Source organism: Leopardus geoffroyi, chromosome B2, assembly GCF_018350155.1.
Source record: "Leopardus geoffroyi isolate Oge1 chromosome B2, O.geoffroyi_Oge1_pat1.0, whole genome shotgun sequence".
Lineage (NCBI taxonomy): Eukaryota > Metazoa > Chordata > Mammalia > Carnivora > Felidae > Leopardus > Leopardus geoffroyi.
The window spans coordinates 148,966,991-148,984,657 of record NC_059332.1 but is presented as its reverse complement, the minus strand read 5'-3'; the positions used below and the strand labels follow the sequence as shown (position 1 = coordinate 148,984,657).

Below are 17,667 nucleotides of genomic sequence, written 5' to 3'. Positions count from 1 at the left end.
TGCACAGTGTGGGCTTGTTTCTTTCTGAGAGAGACTCAAGTGCACTCGTTAAAATGATCGGTGGCCGACGGGAGGAATGTCTTCTCAAGTTGTCCGTACGTTTGGATGGGGTGGTGACTCACGCTGGTCCCCAAGCTGTCTCTGTGATGGAAGGACGGGGAACTTGCAAAATCTGATACATAGTGCCTAGTCACTGGACAGTGTCCCTCACGGTAGCATGTGATACCCATGTGTTTGCTGTGTGCAGAGAAATAAGGTTATAAGGGATCAGTTCAAGCACTTCAATTCCTGTTGTTTTATGATCAACTTGCTTTTTAAATTTACGAAATAAAGCAAGGGGCGCCTGGGTGGCTCCGTCGGTTAAGCGTCTGACTTGATTGTGGCTCAGGTCATGATCTCACGGTTCATGGGACGAAGCCCAGCACAGGGCTCTGTACTGACAGCACGGACCCTGCTTGGTGCGCTCTCTCTCTCTCTCTCTCTCTTGCTCTCTTTCTTGCAAAAAATAAATAAATAAGCTTTAAAAAATTACTAAATAAAATTCAATAGCCGAAGCAGCTGGTTAGTTTCAAAGGTACATTTGTCATCCGTGTGCAAGGAAGGTCCTAGAAGGCTGTGGCTCACAGTGTTTGAGGAAAGGGCCGGGGGCCTCTGTGAGTTGTGGCCCCACCGAGGAAGACCGTCACCAAGTCTCGGGAAGGTCTCGGGAGCTCAGCTGGGCCACACGGCATGTCCACCAAATGCCAAAGAAACATGAGCAGCAGCATCTAGGCTGCGCTGGGGACACCTAGAATAGTCAGTGTCAGTTCACATATGGGAAATGAGCCTCAGGGTCCATGAAGGCCCCATGTTCCAGGAGGACCTGACACCATCTGGGCAGCAGAGCGCGACCCAGGAAGGGACGGGTGTCCCCCTGCCCCTGCCGCGGCTGCTACACCGGCCGGTTGGCACAGATGGGAAGAACGGGGGTCCTTTGAACAAAGGTGCTCGATTCATGTAAAATGCCACACCGATGCCATGCAGGAGCCTCTCACCGTGGTGGTTTTGCCTTAGTTATACCCCACGGTTAAAACTTTGACACCAAAGAGCACCACCTACACTGATCCTGCCCCCGGAAGACGTGCGGGCACATCCGCGAGGGGTGTAGAACATCGCCAGTTCACACCCTGGCGTGAGAACACACAGATGAGGGCAAGCCCAGAGAGGGTATTCTTGCTTGTTTGATCCTTTCTTTAAAGGCCAAGCAGTTACACAGTCGTTTTTGCCAAACCTTTAACTCTTCAATAGGGGATCAGGAAGATTTAGAACATGTTACGTTTCAGTCCAACGATGACCGAATCAAGTGCCACCTGTTCACTATACCATTGATGGTAAACCTGACACGTGTTTCTGGAGGAAGGGTCCTTACTGGGTTTTTATCACTAAAGAATCTGTGATATCATAGAAATGGGTGCCTCTGGCAATGTGCTTTGCTTTTTATAAAAAATATGCTCGATACTATTTTTATTATTTTCCTCTGACACGTTGTTCTTCGAGTGCCTCTGTGCTCAGGGGCCTGGGTTTTGCCAGTCGAGGAACATTTCGAGAACGTAACCCCTGGGGGTGGCGAGGGATCTGTAGATAATGCGTAAAATGTGTAATCTGGCAAAATTCAACTAATTAATTAGGCCCACATTGACGTTTATATTCTAAAACTAAAAGTGTTTATTTTCGTAATGTTAGCTGACCACTGAAGAGACTTGAAGGCCTAAAAAAAAAAAAAAAACCCTGAAATTTATTTTTGGACCAAAAGAATGAACACAATCATGTTGCCCACATTTCCAAGCTTAATAAACGTGGCTCCTAGGTCCAGGGGCTCCGGATGAGAAGGGTCACTAGATCACTGGGTTGAGAATGGACAAGCTTCCATCAGCCCAGGCTAACTTTCCAACATGTCAGTACAACCCAGGGTAACATCCTGAGACTAACGTGGGCACAGAAATAGCAGGTGTGCTCTGTATGGGCATCCGTAAGGGCGGGTCCCTGAGGGGATGAACATTAGACGTTACTGGCCCCTTTGTGTCTGCGGCGATTCTGGACAGGGATCCTGACGATTTCAGGTGGCGATCTCAAAGCACGAAGAGCTTACCCTCTTACAGATCTTTGGATGTACCGATGCCACGTTTCCATCACGTGGGACAAGGACAAGTCACGTGGTCAAAGAGGGCAGGGTAGGGGGAGGCCTCATCTGGGTTAGACTAAGGCGGATAGCCCTCGGCTCTGGAAACAGGAGCCACCCATCCGGGCTCTAATGGGTAAACTGTAGACTTTCTCTTACATCAGATCTCAGAATTCTGGAAGTCGAGGTTGAAACGTCTTACGCTGCCACTAGTTTAATTCATTCTTTGGACGGTAAACGTATGGGGCCAACTGTTGTGTGTATTCCAGAGGAACTCAACGAGGTGTGGACGGTTCAAATTTCCTGAAAGGAAAGGACCCCACAGAACACCTTGGGGTGGGAGCAAGCCGAGGAAGAGCTAATGTTTGACGTGATCAATATTATTGATCATAATATGCATTCAATTCAATGGTGAGTGCTGGAAATAGGCTCTTATCTGACTGTTCAGAAGCGTAAGATGTACGAGATTCTTCTCTTCCTTTGGATGAGGGAATAGGCTGAGACATGAAGTCATGCGAGCAGTGTCTGCAGAACTCAGGAACAGGGAGGGTCAGGGCTCAGCCCCGGGGTGATGGATTGCAAACCTGACCCTGTCCCTCACCTCTTGTGTTGCTTCACAGACTCTTGTTTAAATAAATTATTGAGACATTTAAGTATGATAAAGAAGTCCCAAAGGATTCAGTCAGCTTTGCCAAATATTACCTAATTCAATGGGAATGACCTAAAAATGCACATTCACTGGCCATGAGAGGCCATGTTGATGGACTGAAGCAGAAGGTACGAAGGGGAGACCCACAGGTGAGGCCTTGAGGCAGGCGCCCTCTCGGGCCATTTTAGGACCCCTCCCTTTCATTCCTGACACCTTAAAACATTATTTAAATATGCTTGTAGGCGCCCCTGGGTGGCTCAGTCGGCTGAGTGTCTGACTGTTGGTTTCGGCTCGGGTCATGATCTCACAGTTCGTCGTGAGTTCAAGCCCTGCGTCGGGATCCTGCTTAGGATTCTTTCTCTCCTCTCTCTCGGCCCCTCCCCCACTTGCACACTTTCTCTCTCAAAATAAATAAACATTTCAAAAAATAAATAAATATACTTGTAAATCGAGTTCAAAGGGATTCCTGGCTGGGGAGGGGGCGGGGGGGGGGGACTGGTGAGGTAGGGGATGGGTTTTGAGATGGGGAGAAAGCCCTTTGGAGGGGAGGGTGACCCAGAAGAAAGACGGACTCCCTGGCCTGCTCTGTGGCTGGAGGAGGTGGCTCTTTCTTCCCCCACTGGGGCCTTTTCACTTTTAGACAGTCATTTCCTTTCATTTGTCTTTTGTCCTTGGTGTTTGGCCCTCTCCCACTTCCCCCCTGCATCTGAGCTACTGGAGCTCCAGGTGCTGGGCCCACGGAGGTGCCTGCCGGGAGGGCGGCCCAGGCTGGTCTCATCCCCTGGACACCTGCACTAGGCCACGGTGGCCCAGGCGCTCCCAGTCGCTGTGCCACCTGCTTGGAGCCTTCTCCTCCGGGACAGGTGCGTCCTCTTTGCCCCAGGCACCCTGGGGATACCCTGCCGCCGTCCAAAGTTCACTCCCACGTTAAAGGGCAGGACGGGCTTCTACACCTGGCTCCATGCTCGCTCTGCCAGGCTGTCCCCCCATCGCACTGTGCCCCCAGCCCCCCCCTGCACCCTGGAGTGCGCCCCGTGCCTTTCTCCCTCACCCTCTGCCCCCCTCACCAGGCACCCCACCTGTCAGCACCTCGGGCTTTCCATAGCTTCTTGACCTTAGAGGAAGTGGACCCTGGCCACTTTTCCAGAGACCCCTTCTTCCTTGGAGCGCTTCTGGTGAGGTGGGGGCTCCGTCACGGACCCCTCTTCTAAGGGTGGGCCATCTGTCCCCCACCTGGTACCTCTTAATAACACAGCATGAGCATTTGTGTCTTCTTAGCCCGCCTAGGGACCAAAACACGAAACAAAACAAATGAAAACAAACGAGTGGTTGAAAGTCAGAAAATTATAACATCAGGATGGAATTCAAGTACATTGGAGCAGCTGTCAACACTGTAACGTGGATTCGGAAGAAAATATTACAATTCGAGGACCTTTGAATATAGGATGAGTCATTGTTTTGATAAAATATTTCCCATTAAATCTTTCCGATCAACCTACCCCATCAGCCCACCCTCCGAGCACACCTATTTCTGGGGTTCCTTAGTATTTAACTTGTTAAACTCATGTTTTCACTCATAAAGTGAAATCAAATTGAAGAACGGTTCTTGGTTAAACACAGGTTTGTTTCTTCCTTTCATTTTTTAGTGCCTTCTCCGAAAACATCTACCTTTACGTTCTTGGTGTCAAAAACAACGGTTCTTTCATGTAGGAAGGAGGGAGAAGTAGAGATTTTTTTTTTTTTTTTTACAAGCGAGTCACATACAGAGTACAGTGAGGAGGCCCAGCGCAGGAGGGGGCGAGGGAGGGGCGCTGGGAGCCGAATTCAAGCATGCCTCCTCCAGGTAGGAAAATGCAAGGTTCTGCCAGTTCTAGTAACCGTACCTGTATGTATGGAAACATACATACTGGGGACGCCCGGGTGGCTCAGTCGGTGGAGCGCCCAACTTCGGCTCAGATCATGATCTCGCGGTCCGGGGGTTGGAGCCCCGCGTCGGGCTCTGTGCCAACAGCTCAGAGCCTGGAGTCTGCTTTGGATTCTGTGTCTCCGTCTCTCTCCTCCCCTCCCCTGCTCATGCTCTGTCTCGCTCTGTCTCTCAAAAATAAATATTAAAATAAAATTAAAAAAAAAGAATATATGCTGGAGATGGGGGGGAGCGTGATGGGCACCCCATCCGAAGACATCTTTGACTGGAACACGGTAGAGCCTGTGACCCATGAAGACTCCAAGTGAGCATTTAGATGCAGCACCATTTTTCGCAACGCACAGCAGGAACTGTTCATGTTTTTGCACATTATTTAGTAATCCAGAGACTTGCGTAATTCCTATCTGTTCCAGATGAGGTGACGTGCTAAGCATTTACAGATGGACGAGACTCACCTCTGCCTTTGGGGAGCTTCTCACCTAGCACAGACGCACAGACATCAGAATGGTTCAAACACACTTTTTAGGTTTTGTCTTTTTCACGGCCGCGTTCCTGTACGTAGTTATGGATTCGATCTGTATGGTTTCCTTAGGGACGCAGAGATGTGACAGAATAGTTAGATAAAGGAGCTGGGAGCTCGGGGGGGGGGGGAGGTGCTGGCCTAGAAATATAGATCTGGGGTCCTCACACATACAAAACAGTTGAAGTCATGAGAGGCATTGAGACAACCCCCTCCCCCTCCAAGGAGAATAAAGTAGAATGACAAGAGAGCAGAGCACACACGCAATCCTAGAGAATGAAGTGTGGGGCAGATAAATCTGGGGGGAGGATGCCAGTTTATGTTCAGAGTTGATTCACCTGGTAGGACCGCATGCACTGTGAAAAATATGCCCCCTGGTGCCACTAAGCATTGGTTTTGAAGGTGGAAGTGTCAAGGTCAACCATTCCTTGTGATGCAAGCAAGCCGTAAGCATCCATCATATGTTGGACGTTAAGCCATAAAACCAAATCATGCCCTCTTAGAACTGATCATCAACTTGCCCCAATAAGTCTAACCCGGAACAATCCAAACGTTTTTCGTGAGACCCTGTATGTAGGTGTAGGGCCACCATTAGCATTAGGACATTGAAGAGAGAGAGAATGAAGGGAAAATAATGCAATCAGGGGTGTCTTCATGGAGAAGTCGGGATGCGTGGGGTCCGGTCCAGTTGGTAGAATTTGGCTAGGGAAAGGAGCCTGTAGGTGGAACATACTAGATCAAAGTCTTTGGAGCGAGATAAAGAGCTGGTGGTGGGTGGTCAGGGCACCCGCCTTGCAGTGTCCGCACACGTAAATTGAGCCGGGCGGCAGATTGTCCATGAAGTTAATAAAGCCTACGCGTGAGGACACGTCACGTGCACAGGCCCCTGCAAGGTCCAGGACCTGATTTCATAGTCATACATCTGTCATGTTTTTCTTAAAGAGGCTCCCGATGATTGTATAAGCTCATGGAAGGAGTGGCTGAACTTGACACTGAGCTCAGCCTACCCCTCCCGAGCAGAATCATCATTTATGTGTTGGCACACCCGTGTCCCCCAGAGGGCAGAGGTTTTCGTGTCAGCATCTAAGTGTCCCTGCAGGAGCCTGGGGCAAGAGTTGAGTTAATAGGCATTTCAGTCCAGGTGATCACAGAACCAGGTCCCAGCTGTGAAGTACGGAACGTAGAGGTGGATGTTAGCTCGACCGTGGGTCGTGGATCGGGTCTGATGCAGCAGGCTGGTAGCCCCTCCGGATTGTTGTGTGTGCAGCAGAAGTCATGTGGGAGGAAGATGAACCTCACAGCAGGAGGCAGATGGCTTCCAGGAGGAGAGGCTAAGGCAGGGCGATGAGTGGATGGCTACTAAGATGATAATTGAGGGGAGGAGAGAGACTCAGCCTGAGTGATGCAGTGATGGTCACGGGGATCGCTGGAATAACACGCCTTTTTGCTCAACGCGCTTAACAGCAACCAAAAGAATCACCTTCACCCACCGCTTCTCTGCATGCGCTTCTCCTGTGTCGGTATCATGACCACCCACCTTGAGGACCCATTGGGTCACTTGGGGGAGAGGCCATCTCATTCATGACTCGAAGTGACCATTGACAGATCACCAAACCAGAAACAACCTCGTAGCTCAGACCGGCTTTTATTTTGATCTTTGATAGGAGAAAACACAAAAAGCTAGAAGCTTCTGCTGTAGAAACCTTTGTCCCCATGGCTCCATAGCAAAATACCTAACAAGCATTAACTAGAGATACAGTGCTGATTTGGCTCAAAAATGTGTTTCAACTTGTGGGTGTTTGTATCTTCGTGTGAAGACGGTGACTGTGTCCTAATAATTTAGCAATTCCTGTATCTCAACGCAAAATGTTGCCTTAGAGCTCCTTAGCCAAGTCACCGTGAACCAGAGAAAGCAAAAAGTAGGGGATGATTTGAAATGCTGCCCGTTTCCGTGATGCTGATGTACTCAGGGCTCCGCTATGGACCCCTACACGAGTCAAGTTCTCGGTAGAGACAGACATCTGCTTAAGAGATTTCAGAGAATAATTCGTGAGCGCTGATGATACACGGCCGTTTATAAGATCTAAGCAGGGGGGTGCCTGGGTGGCTCAGTTGGTTAAGCGTCCGATTCTCGGTTTCGGCTCAGGTCATGATCTCACAGTTCGTGAGTTCGAGCCCCACATTGGGCTCTGTGCTGACAGCGCAGAGCCTGCTTGGGATTCTGTTTCTCCCTGTCTCTCTGCCCCTCCCCTGCTCTCTCGCTCTCTCTCTCTCTCTCTCAAAATAAATAAATAAACTTAAGAAAGATCTAAGCAGGCCAGATGACTGCTAAAAATGAATGCTTTTATAGTGAGCCTCTGATCTGGTGCAATAGTGGTGTTCCAGCATGGGATCCGGGGGATGGAGACTCTAGCCCAGCTCTGTTCCAAGAGTAATTTCACTTTTCAGTGGTCTCTTACCTCATCATTTCCATGACAGCAATGGGGGCCCCCCCTGTGTCCCCTCAGGCCGTATGTTGCCTTACAGATGGATTCAAAATGGCAATGCAGTCTGTAGGTGTGGGGAATCATCCTCAGTAACCTCTTCCAATCTATTGCTCTAGCGGTACCAAACGGGGCATCGTTTTAGTTGTACCTTGGCCAGTAATTGACAGTGTGGCCGTGGACAAGTCACTTCCCTTCCCTGAGTTACGTTAAGCTAGACGTCATGGTACCAGGACCGTAAACTCCAACCTTAACATGGGGGGATTTGACTGTAGGTTCGCAAGGGCCTTCCAGCTATGTAGGTCAATCATCACTACCACCGGCTTCTGGAAGAAGCTCTGAGGCTTAGCCGACCACACTTCGTGGAGTTCCTTTTGGGGCTCAGGCTGTTGTATGGGGACCAGAGGGGCTCTCGGTCCAGAATCCCGTGAGCCCTTCTGTGTGTGCACCCCCCCCCCCCCACGTGGTGATGTTTCCAGCTCTCAGTGTGCAGTTTCCCGGTTTCGTTGCACTTTTACGGGCAGACGGTCCCCAGGCTCCTGTGACATGATATAGTCCCTCACGAGGAGAAGGAGCCCGAGTTATGCATCCCTCAGCTTCCGGCAAGTACCGGCAAAGTCTAGGCTTCTTCCCTCCTGCTCAAGTTCGGGGCTCACAGGGTCGTCCCTCCTTGCTTGGTGAGTCACGTGAGTATGCTTGTTTTTGAAAAATTCCCCAGCCTGGTTTATGGAGCTAGTAACCCAGGATTCTGAGCACATCTGCTCAGAAAGAAAGTGCCGAGGGTCTCTCTCTCTCGAACTAGGAGTGACTGAAATCTACTCCTGGGGAAATGTGAAATTCCAGGACGTCTGCCATTGGATTTGTCTTCAGTATGCGCTCACAAGAACAAAACAGGAATAGCCTGACAGACGTCCCAGAGGAGCCACCACACCGTCCAGATGACCCGGTTAACAATGTAAAACGTGGGCCAAAAAGCAGGAACAAACATGTTTTCTATGGTCCACACATAAAGGGTTTGGGCGCTTACGCTCCCCAGAGTTAACATCCATTTAGTAAGAATATTCATATCTGTAAAAGAGGGAAGGAGGTGGTCTGGCCCAGGCACGTACTCACTTCACTTGTCACGTCTAAAAGACAATCACCATCCGTTTCTGAAGATGGTTCATGATGAAAGGGGTCACCTCTTGGGTAAGAAGACCGTGGGGGACACCGTTCAAATCTGGCGTGACGCTAATCACATGGACGTTCAGGGCATATTGATTGAATGGATGGCCTCATTAGCGGATGGGTGAACCATTGCTTTGTGGACAGAGGTGCAATAAATTCCACACAAAAGACAAGCCTCTTCGAGGGAAGTCCTTCCTGTTATTTGAGGAAGAACGAGATGAAGTTAGATGTCACCAAAACGCAGGACAAACAAATTGCCCTTAAACACAGACTTCAAAAACTGTAAGAAGAAACTTACCTCTAAACTCTGCTCCCCTATGCGGCTTATGTATTTTACACAGACTCCTTGGTTTGGTAAGATTTTAAATCTCCCACCAACACACACACACACACACACACACACACACACACACACTCACACACTCACACACTCACACACTCACACACTCACACACTCACACACTCACACACACAGACTGACAAAGCCCACCCGCAGCTGGCAGGAGGCAGTGGTAACAGCCATCAGAGGCACAGACCTACCCTCTCTGTCCGGTTGTCCAGCCACTGTGTTTTTTTCTTTCACTTTACCCTTCATTGCAGAAGCCTGATCTGAGCTCCAGATTGGAGGTGGGCTTTGGAGGCTGCCTTGGAAATTCCAGCTTTGGCGTTTTTTGGGGTTTTTCTTTTTTCTTTTTGGTTTGTTTTTGGCCAGCATTTAAATTTAAATGGTCGATGTTCCCATGGAGTTCCATTGTCATTAATTTGTCACCAGTCTCGCATCCTCATTCAAATTAATTAAACACCTCTTAGCATGCTACTGGTTTAGAGTTAATTTTGATGATTGACACCATTAAAAAATTATATTTTCACATGAAGATTTTCAAGTTTTGCTCTCCATGTTGAGGCAGTGGCACATTTTGTGGTGGATTCCAGATTCTTCCCTCCCCACCCACACATCTTCCTTCGGCCACCATCTGAAGAGACAACTGCTATTTGGAAACTTTGAACGATGGTGTGGGTTCTGCAAACACATGAATGCTTGGATTCTGTCTTCTTGTGAGGTCTGGAAGTGACCAAAATGGCCACGTTCTAACACACACAGGACAGAACGCCTTAGCTCTGTCTGGGACCCACCGGGCCCAGGCGATAGAAACACCAGACATTTAAAAGACTCTGCTGAGTCTGTGCCTGGTTTTCCCCACAATGTCTCTGTTACAGTTTCACCTTGATTTAACTCCCACCTTGATTTAACTATACCCGACCCACTTTTTTGAAGCAAATGGGCAAAATATAATTAGGAGCTTTGTGTGTGTGTGTGTGTGTGTGTGTGTGTGTGTGTTTTAATATTTATTTATTTTTGAGAGAGAGAGAGAAATCATGTGAGAGTGGGGGGATCAGAGAGAGAGGGAGACAGAGGACCCAAAGCAGGCTCTGTGTTGACAGCAGAAAGCCTTCCCGACGCTGGGCTTGAACTTTCAAACCATATAGATGATGACCTGAGCCAAAGTCAGCCGCTTAACCCACTGAGCCACCCAGGCACCCCCTTTACTATGTTTTTAAAATCAGTCTTGATGATTAGAATGTTTTTGAGACATGTAATGTTAACAGAATCTTACACTTTGAGAGTTTCCAGACTTTCCAGCTAAGCATGGACTTTTTTTTTATGACATAGATACAAATATGTACGAAAGCATAGCATATATCTGGCACCCTGCAGGACTTCAATAACTATTTCTTCAATTGAATGGAAAGAGGAGAAAATTACTAACTCTATGAACCTTTAACTTGAAGGTTTTCCCACTAATAGAACATGACCTGAATTTACTGACACCCTCACCTACCTTGACTGCTCTCTGCTCAGAATACTTAGATTATATCCTACCAAATGGAGTGAAGGAAACACAACACTCACAGGACACCATAACATGTTCTGCTCTCTGCTCAGAAACAAGCCACATTCGGGGTGTAGACATAGCACTTGGCTTTCATTATGTTAAGACCAAAGATCAAGAGCATATTCTCTTTGTTTTAAGTTTAGTCATTTATTTTGGGAGAGGGAGAGCAGGGGAGAGGCAGAAAGAGAGGGGAGAGAGAATCCCAAGCAGGCTCTGCACTGTCGACGCAGAGCCTGACATGAGGCTCAAAGCCATAAGCCATGAGATCATGACCCGAACTGAAGTCAAGAGTCGGATGCTTAAAATCAAGTGTCAGATACTTAACCGACTGAGCCACCCAGGCACCCAAGTGTATGTTCTAGATACGTCTATTTCCATTTTAATACTGACTACAATGCTTTAGCCATTTGCTACATTTTCAGACTGTGATATACCTTATGATCATATTAAAAATTGAATCCCGATTTGAGGTGACTGTCATCCCAAGTCCTCAACCTGAACATGTAGACTAAAGGGGAGGACTCTGCCTTGTCTTTGTAGGAGGGACTAAGTTTTCTCTGAATATTGAGAGGAAGCTCTTCATTATGAAAAAGATACAAACTGTAATACATCCAGGATAAAGGACGGACTTAGAAAACACCATTCCGCGAGCCCCAAGGAAATAATAGCATTGATAAGTTTCATCAGTGGGTCCCAAAACAATTAGGTGCAAGGTGCTGGAGAGAAGATATCCTCAAGGTGCCCTATAAAATAATCACCCCACAAATTAGGTATTAATTGCAAATAGTGAAACCATGCACGTGCACTAGAGGATCCGATGATCACCACTTCACCAAGTAATCAAACTCAGCACTGTGACAAGGTGAAAGACACAGTGTCACCTTAGAAGTATTGCCCCGTAGCTCACCCAGACTCGACTCAAGCCTTTAGACCAAGGGTCAGCACACGTCTGTTTGCTGTCCACACCTTTTCCTGTGTCATGCTTGTTATCCAGGTGTAGGTAGTAATGAATCCCTTCTTCACTGACAACAGTACTGCGGTGTGGATGACAAATGATTAGGGGACCCTCTTTGTATCTGACGTCCAGTAGGCAGGAATTGCGGGGGCTAGAAGATAAAATGGCACCACGGGTCAGGTCCAGAAAGTAGAGCATTCTACAGAAGAATTGGCCTGGTTTATCCACAGCTTCGGTGTCATGAACTTGAGGGGAAAGAAGCGATCTGGGTTTGGAAAAACAAAAAATAAGCCCCGTCATGGAAGGCATCTAGGGATGATTGGGGTATTTCATTCTAAATGACATTACCGAATTGTAATTGATTCGCACGCATGGCCCTGGTGGGTTTACTCGTACACTCTGGGCAGGACCAGAGGAAAGATTTTGGCTCCAGCATCTGGGGGAAAAGCTCTGTTTGGCCCAGTTGAGCAAGCGAGTGGCCAACAAGATGGGAGGAAATCTTTTCTCCAAATTTCAGGCGAATTGAAGAGAGGTGTGCAAGATGCAATCTGGTTGTAAAATCAAGAGTTCCGTTTTGATTGTGTTGAGTTCAGCAACTTGCGGACGAACGTCGAGAAAATCAAAGGTGAAAATCGACAAAACCCCAAATCCCGAATGCGTATCGTAGATGCAGGCCTGACCCAAAGGACAATCTGAATGCACGTGGGGAGGAACGGACTGTAGGGTCGTTCTTTTTTGACCTCCTTTGTGTGCCCGGGTCACAATCCATGACCTTTCCAGGCAGGAGAGTGAGGAATCGATGTGGGGTGCTGGCCCATTTTGATCCAGGCCAGTGATGCCCCGCAAGGACCCCTGAGTCGCCAGCACGGCCACACCGGGTGCTTCAGTGTGACAGCCCACGAGGGTCACTAGCCGTCACCATTGTCCTCAGACAGCTTGATGGCAAACGGGCACGCGGAGGACAGGAGAAGAGCTAGCAACTTCCCAGCAGGAGGAGCGGGGGAAAAAGTGGAGGAAAGAGCGAGACAAAGGTGTTGGCAGGTTCCCCTCCAGAGGGGGTGCCTTTTGCCACAGCCCCTTCAGAACCACCTCCAGAAAATTCAGTTCAGGTGCCGCGAGATGACGGGAACAATTGTTGGCAAGAACGGGGTATGGAGATGCAGAAAAATGAACTCCCTTTTTGACGTTGAAATGACAGTTCTGTTTTGACAGTGCTCTAAAATAAGCCCGTGTCACATAAGGTTGGCTTTTCTAATACAGTATCTGTATAAATTTAATTTTTTTCTGCTGTAGGACTGTGTGCAGCACAAAACAATGGCACATTGTGTTTATTCATTGCTAGTTTGGTGGATCTTTTTCATCGGTACCGGGAGTTCCTTGTGCCAGAAAGTTTCCCTTACTCCCAGTGATCTGTAAACTCCAGTGATAAAATCACCTTCGTTTTCGAGGTGCTCTGAGAGTGGGGTGGTGTCTGGGAGAGACCAGTTCTCGGACGGTCTAACGGGGTCAGTGTTAGGTGATCGTGTTGTTAAATGGGAAACCAGTCCGCGTGCGTGTCTGAGCGTGAGTGAACGGGAGTGCGCGTGTGTGGGTGTGAGTGTGCAGGTGCTGTGTGTTGTGAGTGTGTGTGCGTGTGAGTGTGCCGCGAGTGCGCCTACAGAGTGGAGCTGCGTGGTCGTGAACAACACCAGCACACGGAGTCAGCCAGGGTTTGGATCCTGTCTGCCTCTATCATTGAGACGTCAGGCCGGTTCTACTTTTTTGTGAGACGCCGTGTTTGGATCTGTACAACGAAACTCATCCCTGTTTTAAACCGATTTTGTGAAGACAAAATGAGATAGTGTGAGTGAAATGCCGGTCCCAGCAGCTGGCCCGTAGTAAATGCCGGAAACATGCTAGTTGCTATGATTTTGTGCACTTTTGGGCACACCTCCTTTTCCTTCGAGGGACTTGGATGTGGAAATCTTTAAAACCTGGTCTCTGCTCTCTTTTAACACCGGAGAGCTCCAGACAGAAGCAAAAACGCGAAATGCCAGCCTGTGGCCCATTTGTCCCTGTTTGTGACTCGCCGGAGGGGCGGGGCCGCGCAGAAGTAGCCGGTGCGCCCCTGGAATCTCGAGTAATGGGGTGTGTGGCGCGGGGGGGCGCGGTAGGCAGGGACGCCCCAGGAGGTTGGACAGAGGGCCGGGGGTACGAGTGACTGATAGCTGCCCGAAGGGCTCAGCCTCCCCCCTCCCCGCTCCTGGTAAAGCTCGTGGCACATGATCGCGGGGAGCCACGGAGCTAAGCGAGAGCAGAGCCCGGTGCCCGGGAAGCTGGTGCCCCCGCCGGCCCATGGGGTCCCCGTCCAGGTGCGTGATCCAGGGGGATCGAGGGCAAAACAGGTGCTCCTGAAAAGACTTTACATCGTCTATTTCTGAGGACAGGAATTCTGACTCAGTAGAATGGAATTTTATCTTCTTCGTAGTGAGTTTTTACTTTTCCTACCAGGCCCCGACTTCTTACAGAGACCAGCGGGTGGGGAGAAGGGTAGAGATAAGTGTGGTGGTAAGTGTGCACCACGTGAGTAACGTTCAGTTCTCAGCTGGGACTTCACTGTCTTAGGGGACTAATCCCTCCCACGGGAAGCCCATTTGAAATATTTGGCCCAGGATAGTCTATAAGGTCATTCGTGTAAAATAACTCGAGCGTTTTGCTTTCGTCTTTTTGTACACTCTGCTGTTTTTGAGCAGTTTCATTTGCACTGAAATAAAGATCACATTCTTTTTTATTTTTTTTAAGTTTATTCATTTTTGAGAGACAGAGAGAGAGAGAGAGCAGGGAAGGGACACAGAGAGGGAGAGAGAGAGAATCTCAAGCAGGCTCTGCATCATCAGCATGGAGCCCAACGTGGGGCTCGAACTCATGGACCGTGAGATCATGACCTGAGCTGAGGTCAGACATTTAACTGACTGAGCCACCCAGGTGCCCCAATAAAGATATAATTTTTCACAGATATCGAGGGCGGCCATCCTTCCTCCACTGTGCCCGCCGGGGTCCTTCCTACCAAACAGGGAACAGTTGCAGACACTTTCCTTCGATGGGACTTCTATTGGTTAGAAAATAAAAGAAATTCTGAAGTCCTTTAAATATGTGTTTGTCAGTAAAATAGATGAGCCGAGTCAATACAATGCTACAAGAATGACCTAAAGGTAGCCCACACGTCCCATCCCCATTTGGTGTGTTTGCATGAACAACGGCCACACTGCCACCCTCTTCCTCCGTGATCCCGCCGCCATAGTTCTTTGTCATTAGGTGATTGTAGAAAGATGACATTAATTTTTGAACTACTGGCCGTGTATGCCTAGCCCTAAGTTAAAATATTCCTGTCCGTGCCCCTATTTTTTTTTTTTTGATAGATTTTAAATTTTTTGGAGCAGTGTTAGGTTTACAGAAAAAATGGAGCAAAAACCACAGAGCATTCCCGTCGGTCTCCTCTGCCATTGTCCCCGCCCCCTTTGCCCTACTTTTAACATCTTCCATGAGCGTGGCACATCTGTCACAAGCGCTGAACCGATATCGATACGTTATTACTAACTAAAGCCTATGCTGTACGTTAGGGTTCCGTCTTGCTTATCATCTCATGGCTGTTTTATTTTGCATCTCCCCGAGGACCCAGGGTACTGAGCATCTTTTCATGTGCTTATTTTCAATTGGCGTATCTTCTTCGATGAGGTGTCCGTTCAGTTCTTTTGCCAGTTTTTATTTGGGTCGTGTCGTGTTGTTGTTGTTGTTGAGTTGTGAATGTTCTTTGTGTATGTGAGATACAGTTCTTTATCAGATGTGCGTTTTGCAAATGTTTTCTTCCAGTCTGTGGCTTGTCTTGTCATTCTATAGACGGTATCTTTCGCAGAGCAGAAGTTTTGTAATTTTAATGAAGTCCAGGTTATCCATTCTTTTTTAAAATTTATTTAAAGTGTTTTACTTACTTTTGAGAGAGAGCATGCAAGCAGGGGAGGGGCAGAGGGAGAGGGGGACAGGGGATTGAAAGTGGACTCTGCACGAACAGCAGCGAGCCCGATGCGGGGCTCAAACTCACAAACCGCGAGATCGTGACCTGAGCCGAAGTCAGAAGCTCAACCAACTGAGCCCCCCGGGCGGCCTCCAGCTTCTCAATTCTTTCTTTCATGGATTGTGTCTTTGGTGTGGCGTCTACAAAATCATCACCAAACCCAAGGTCACTTTAGATTTTCTTGTCTGTTATCTTCTAGAAGGTTCATAGTTTTGCATTTTACCTTTAGGTCGATGATCCATGTTGACTTAACTTTTGTGAAGGACATAAGGTCAGTGTCCAGATTCATATTTTTACACATGGGTTCCCACCTGTACCGGCACCTTGTGTGGACAAGACCCCCTTTCTCCATTGAATTGCCTTTACACCTTTGTTAGAGATCCGTCGACTGTATTTGTGTGGGTCTATCTCTGGATTCTCTGTTCTACTCCGTAGGTCTGTTTGTCTCCTCTTTTGTCTGTGGTATTGCACCTTTAGAGTGATCTTGAAGTTGTGTAATATTGGTTCCTTGACTTTGTTCTTCAACACTGTGTTGTCGCTTAGACTTTTAACTCTTATGCAACTCTAGTCTTCCTGGATTCTTAGTTCCGCCTCTGTTTGGCTTAGCCTTAGTCCAATCCCTAATAAACAAGGAATACTGTGCTCCCTGCCCAAAGCCAGTCTCTTCCCCTTTGCGCCTGAATAAGATACTCTTTTCCCATTAACATCATTCCTTGCCCCACCCCCGCCGCCCGCCTACAAATACCTTTGCACAGAGCGGGGTCTCCAAGGTCTCGGGTACGTGTGTTCCAGTTGTTTCTCCTTCTCTGTCCGCGTCTGTGAACAAAGACAAGATCCCTGGACTTAAGGAACCAACGTTCCACTTAGGAATGGTGGTCAGTAAGCAAGCTGATGATAGCACCAAGAAGGAACATGACCGTGGAAGGCTATGGTGCTGTACAAAGACTAGTCAGGGAAGGTGTCTCTGAGAAGCCAGCATCTAAGGGAAGCTCCAACACAAGGAGGAACTAAGCCGGGCGGAGATCTGGGGCAAGGGTAGAGGAGCAGGAAGGGCAGGGCTGGGAGGTGGGAATGTGCTGAGCGTGTCTGGGGACCGCAGGGAGGACAGTGTGGTTGAGGTGGAGGGGGCAAGGAGGCGTGGATGGGCAGGAGGGAACCAGACCGCGCGTGGCTCGTTGAGCAGGGGGGAAACTCGGACTCTGAGTGTGGGAGCAAAGCCGTTGCAGGATTAGAACATGAAAGATGGTAGGTGATTGTGGGAGCGGATGCATTTCTAATCCATTTCGCAGCCACAGCCAGTCAGATCCGCTGCTAGCGTAGAAGCTGGTGGGGGGAGAAATGTCAAGGTGGGCTTGTAGCTTCTGCCTGAGCCCCTGGAAGGCTACTTTCCATCTCCCGATGGAGCAGACGGCAGGGGTGGGGGGAAGAGGAGATTTGCCTGGGATGGTCAAGAGGTCCTTTTTGGACTGTGTTAAATCCGACGTGGGTGTTACATCCACGTGGAAATGGAGTAGGCTGTTGTTGGGTCCTCGGGTCTGGAGTTCAGGGTGAGGTCTGGGCTGAGACACAGACTCGGGTGTGGTCAGCAGGGAGACGGCATTTAAGGCCAGGGCAGGGGTGGGGTCCCGGAGGTGAAGAATCAGAGACGAGCCGTGGCCCCAAGACGGAACCCTGTGGAACGTGGGGTCGCGTCAGGAATCCAGCAGTGGGGACTGGGTGCCAGTTTCTTAAATTTTTTTTTTTTCAACGTTTATTTATTTTTGGGACAGAGAGAGACAGAGCATGAACGGGGGAGGGGCAGAGAGAGAGGGAGACACAGAATCGGAAACAGGCTCCAGGCTCTGAGCCATCAGCCCAGAGCCCGA

The 17,667-nt window shown here is 48.8% G+C and overlaps 1 protein-coding gene and 1 pseudogene across 2 annotated transcripts in view; both read left to right on the top strand.

Annotated features, from left to right (window-relative positions):
• PDE10A (phosphodiesterase 10A) overlaps positions 1-17,667 on the top strand; it is a 618,961-nt gene that overhangs the window by 168,761 nt on the left and 432,533 nt on the right. The window lies entirely within an intron of this gene.
• Positions 848-17,667, top strand: part of LOC123609371 — a 55,728-nt pseudogene continuing 38,908 nt past the window's right edge.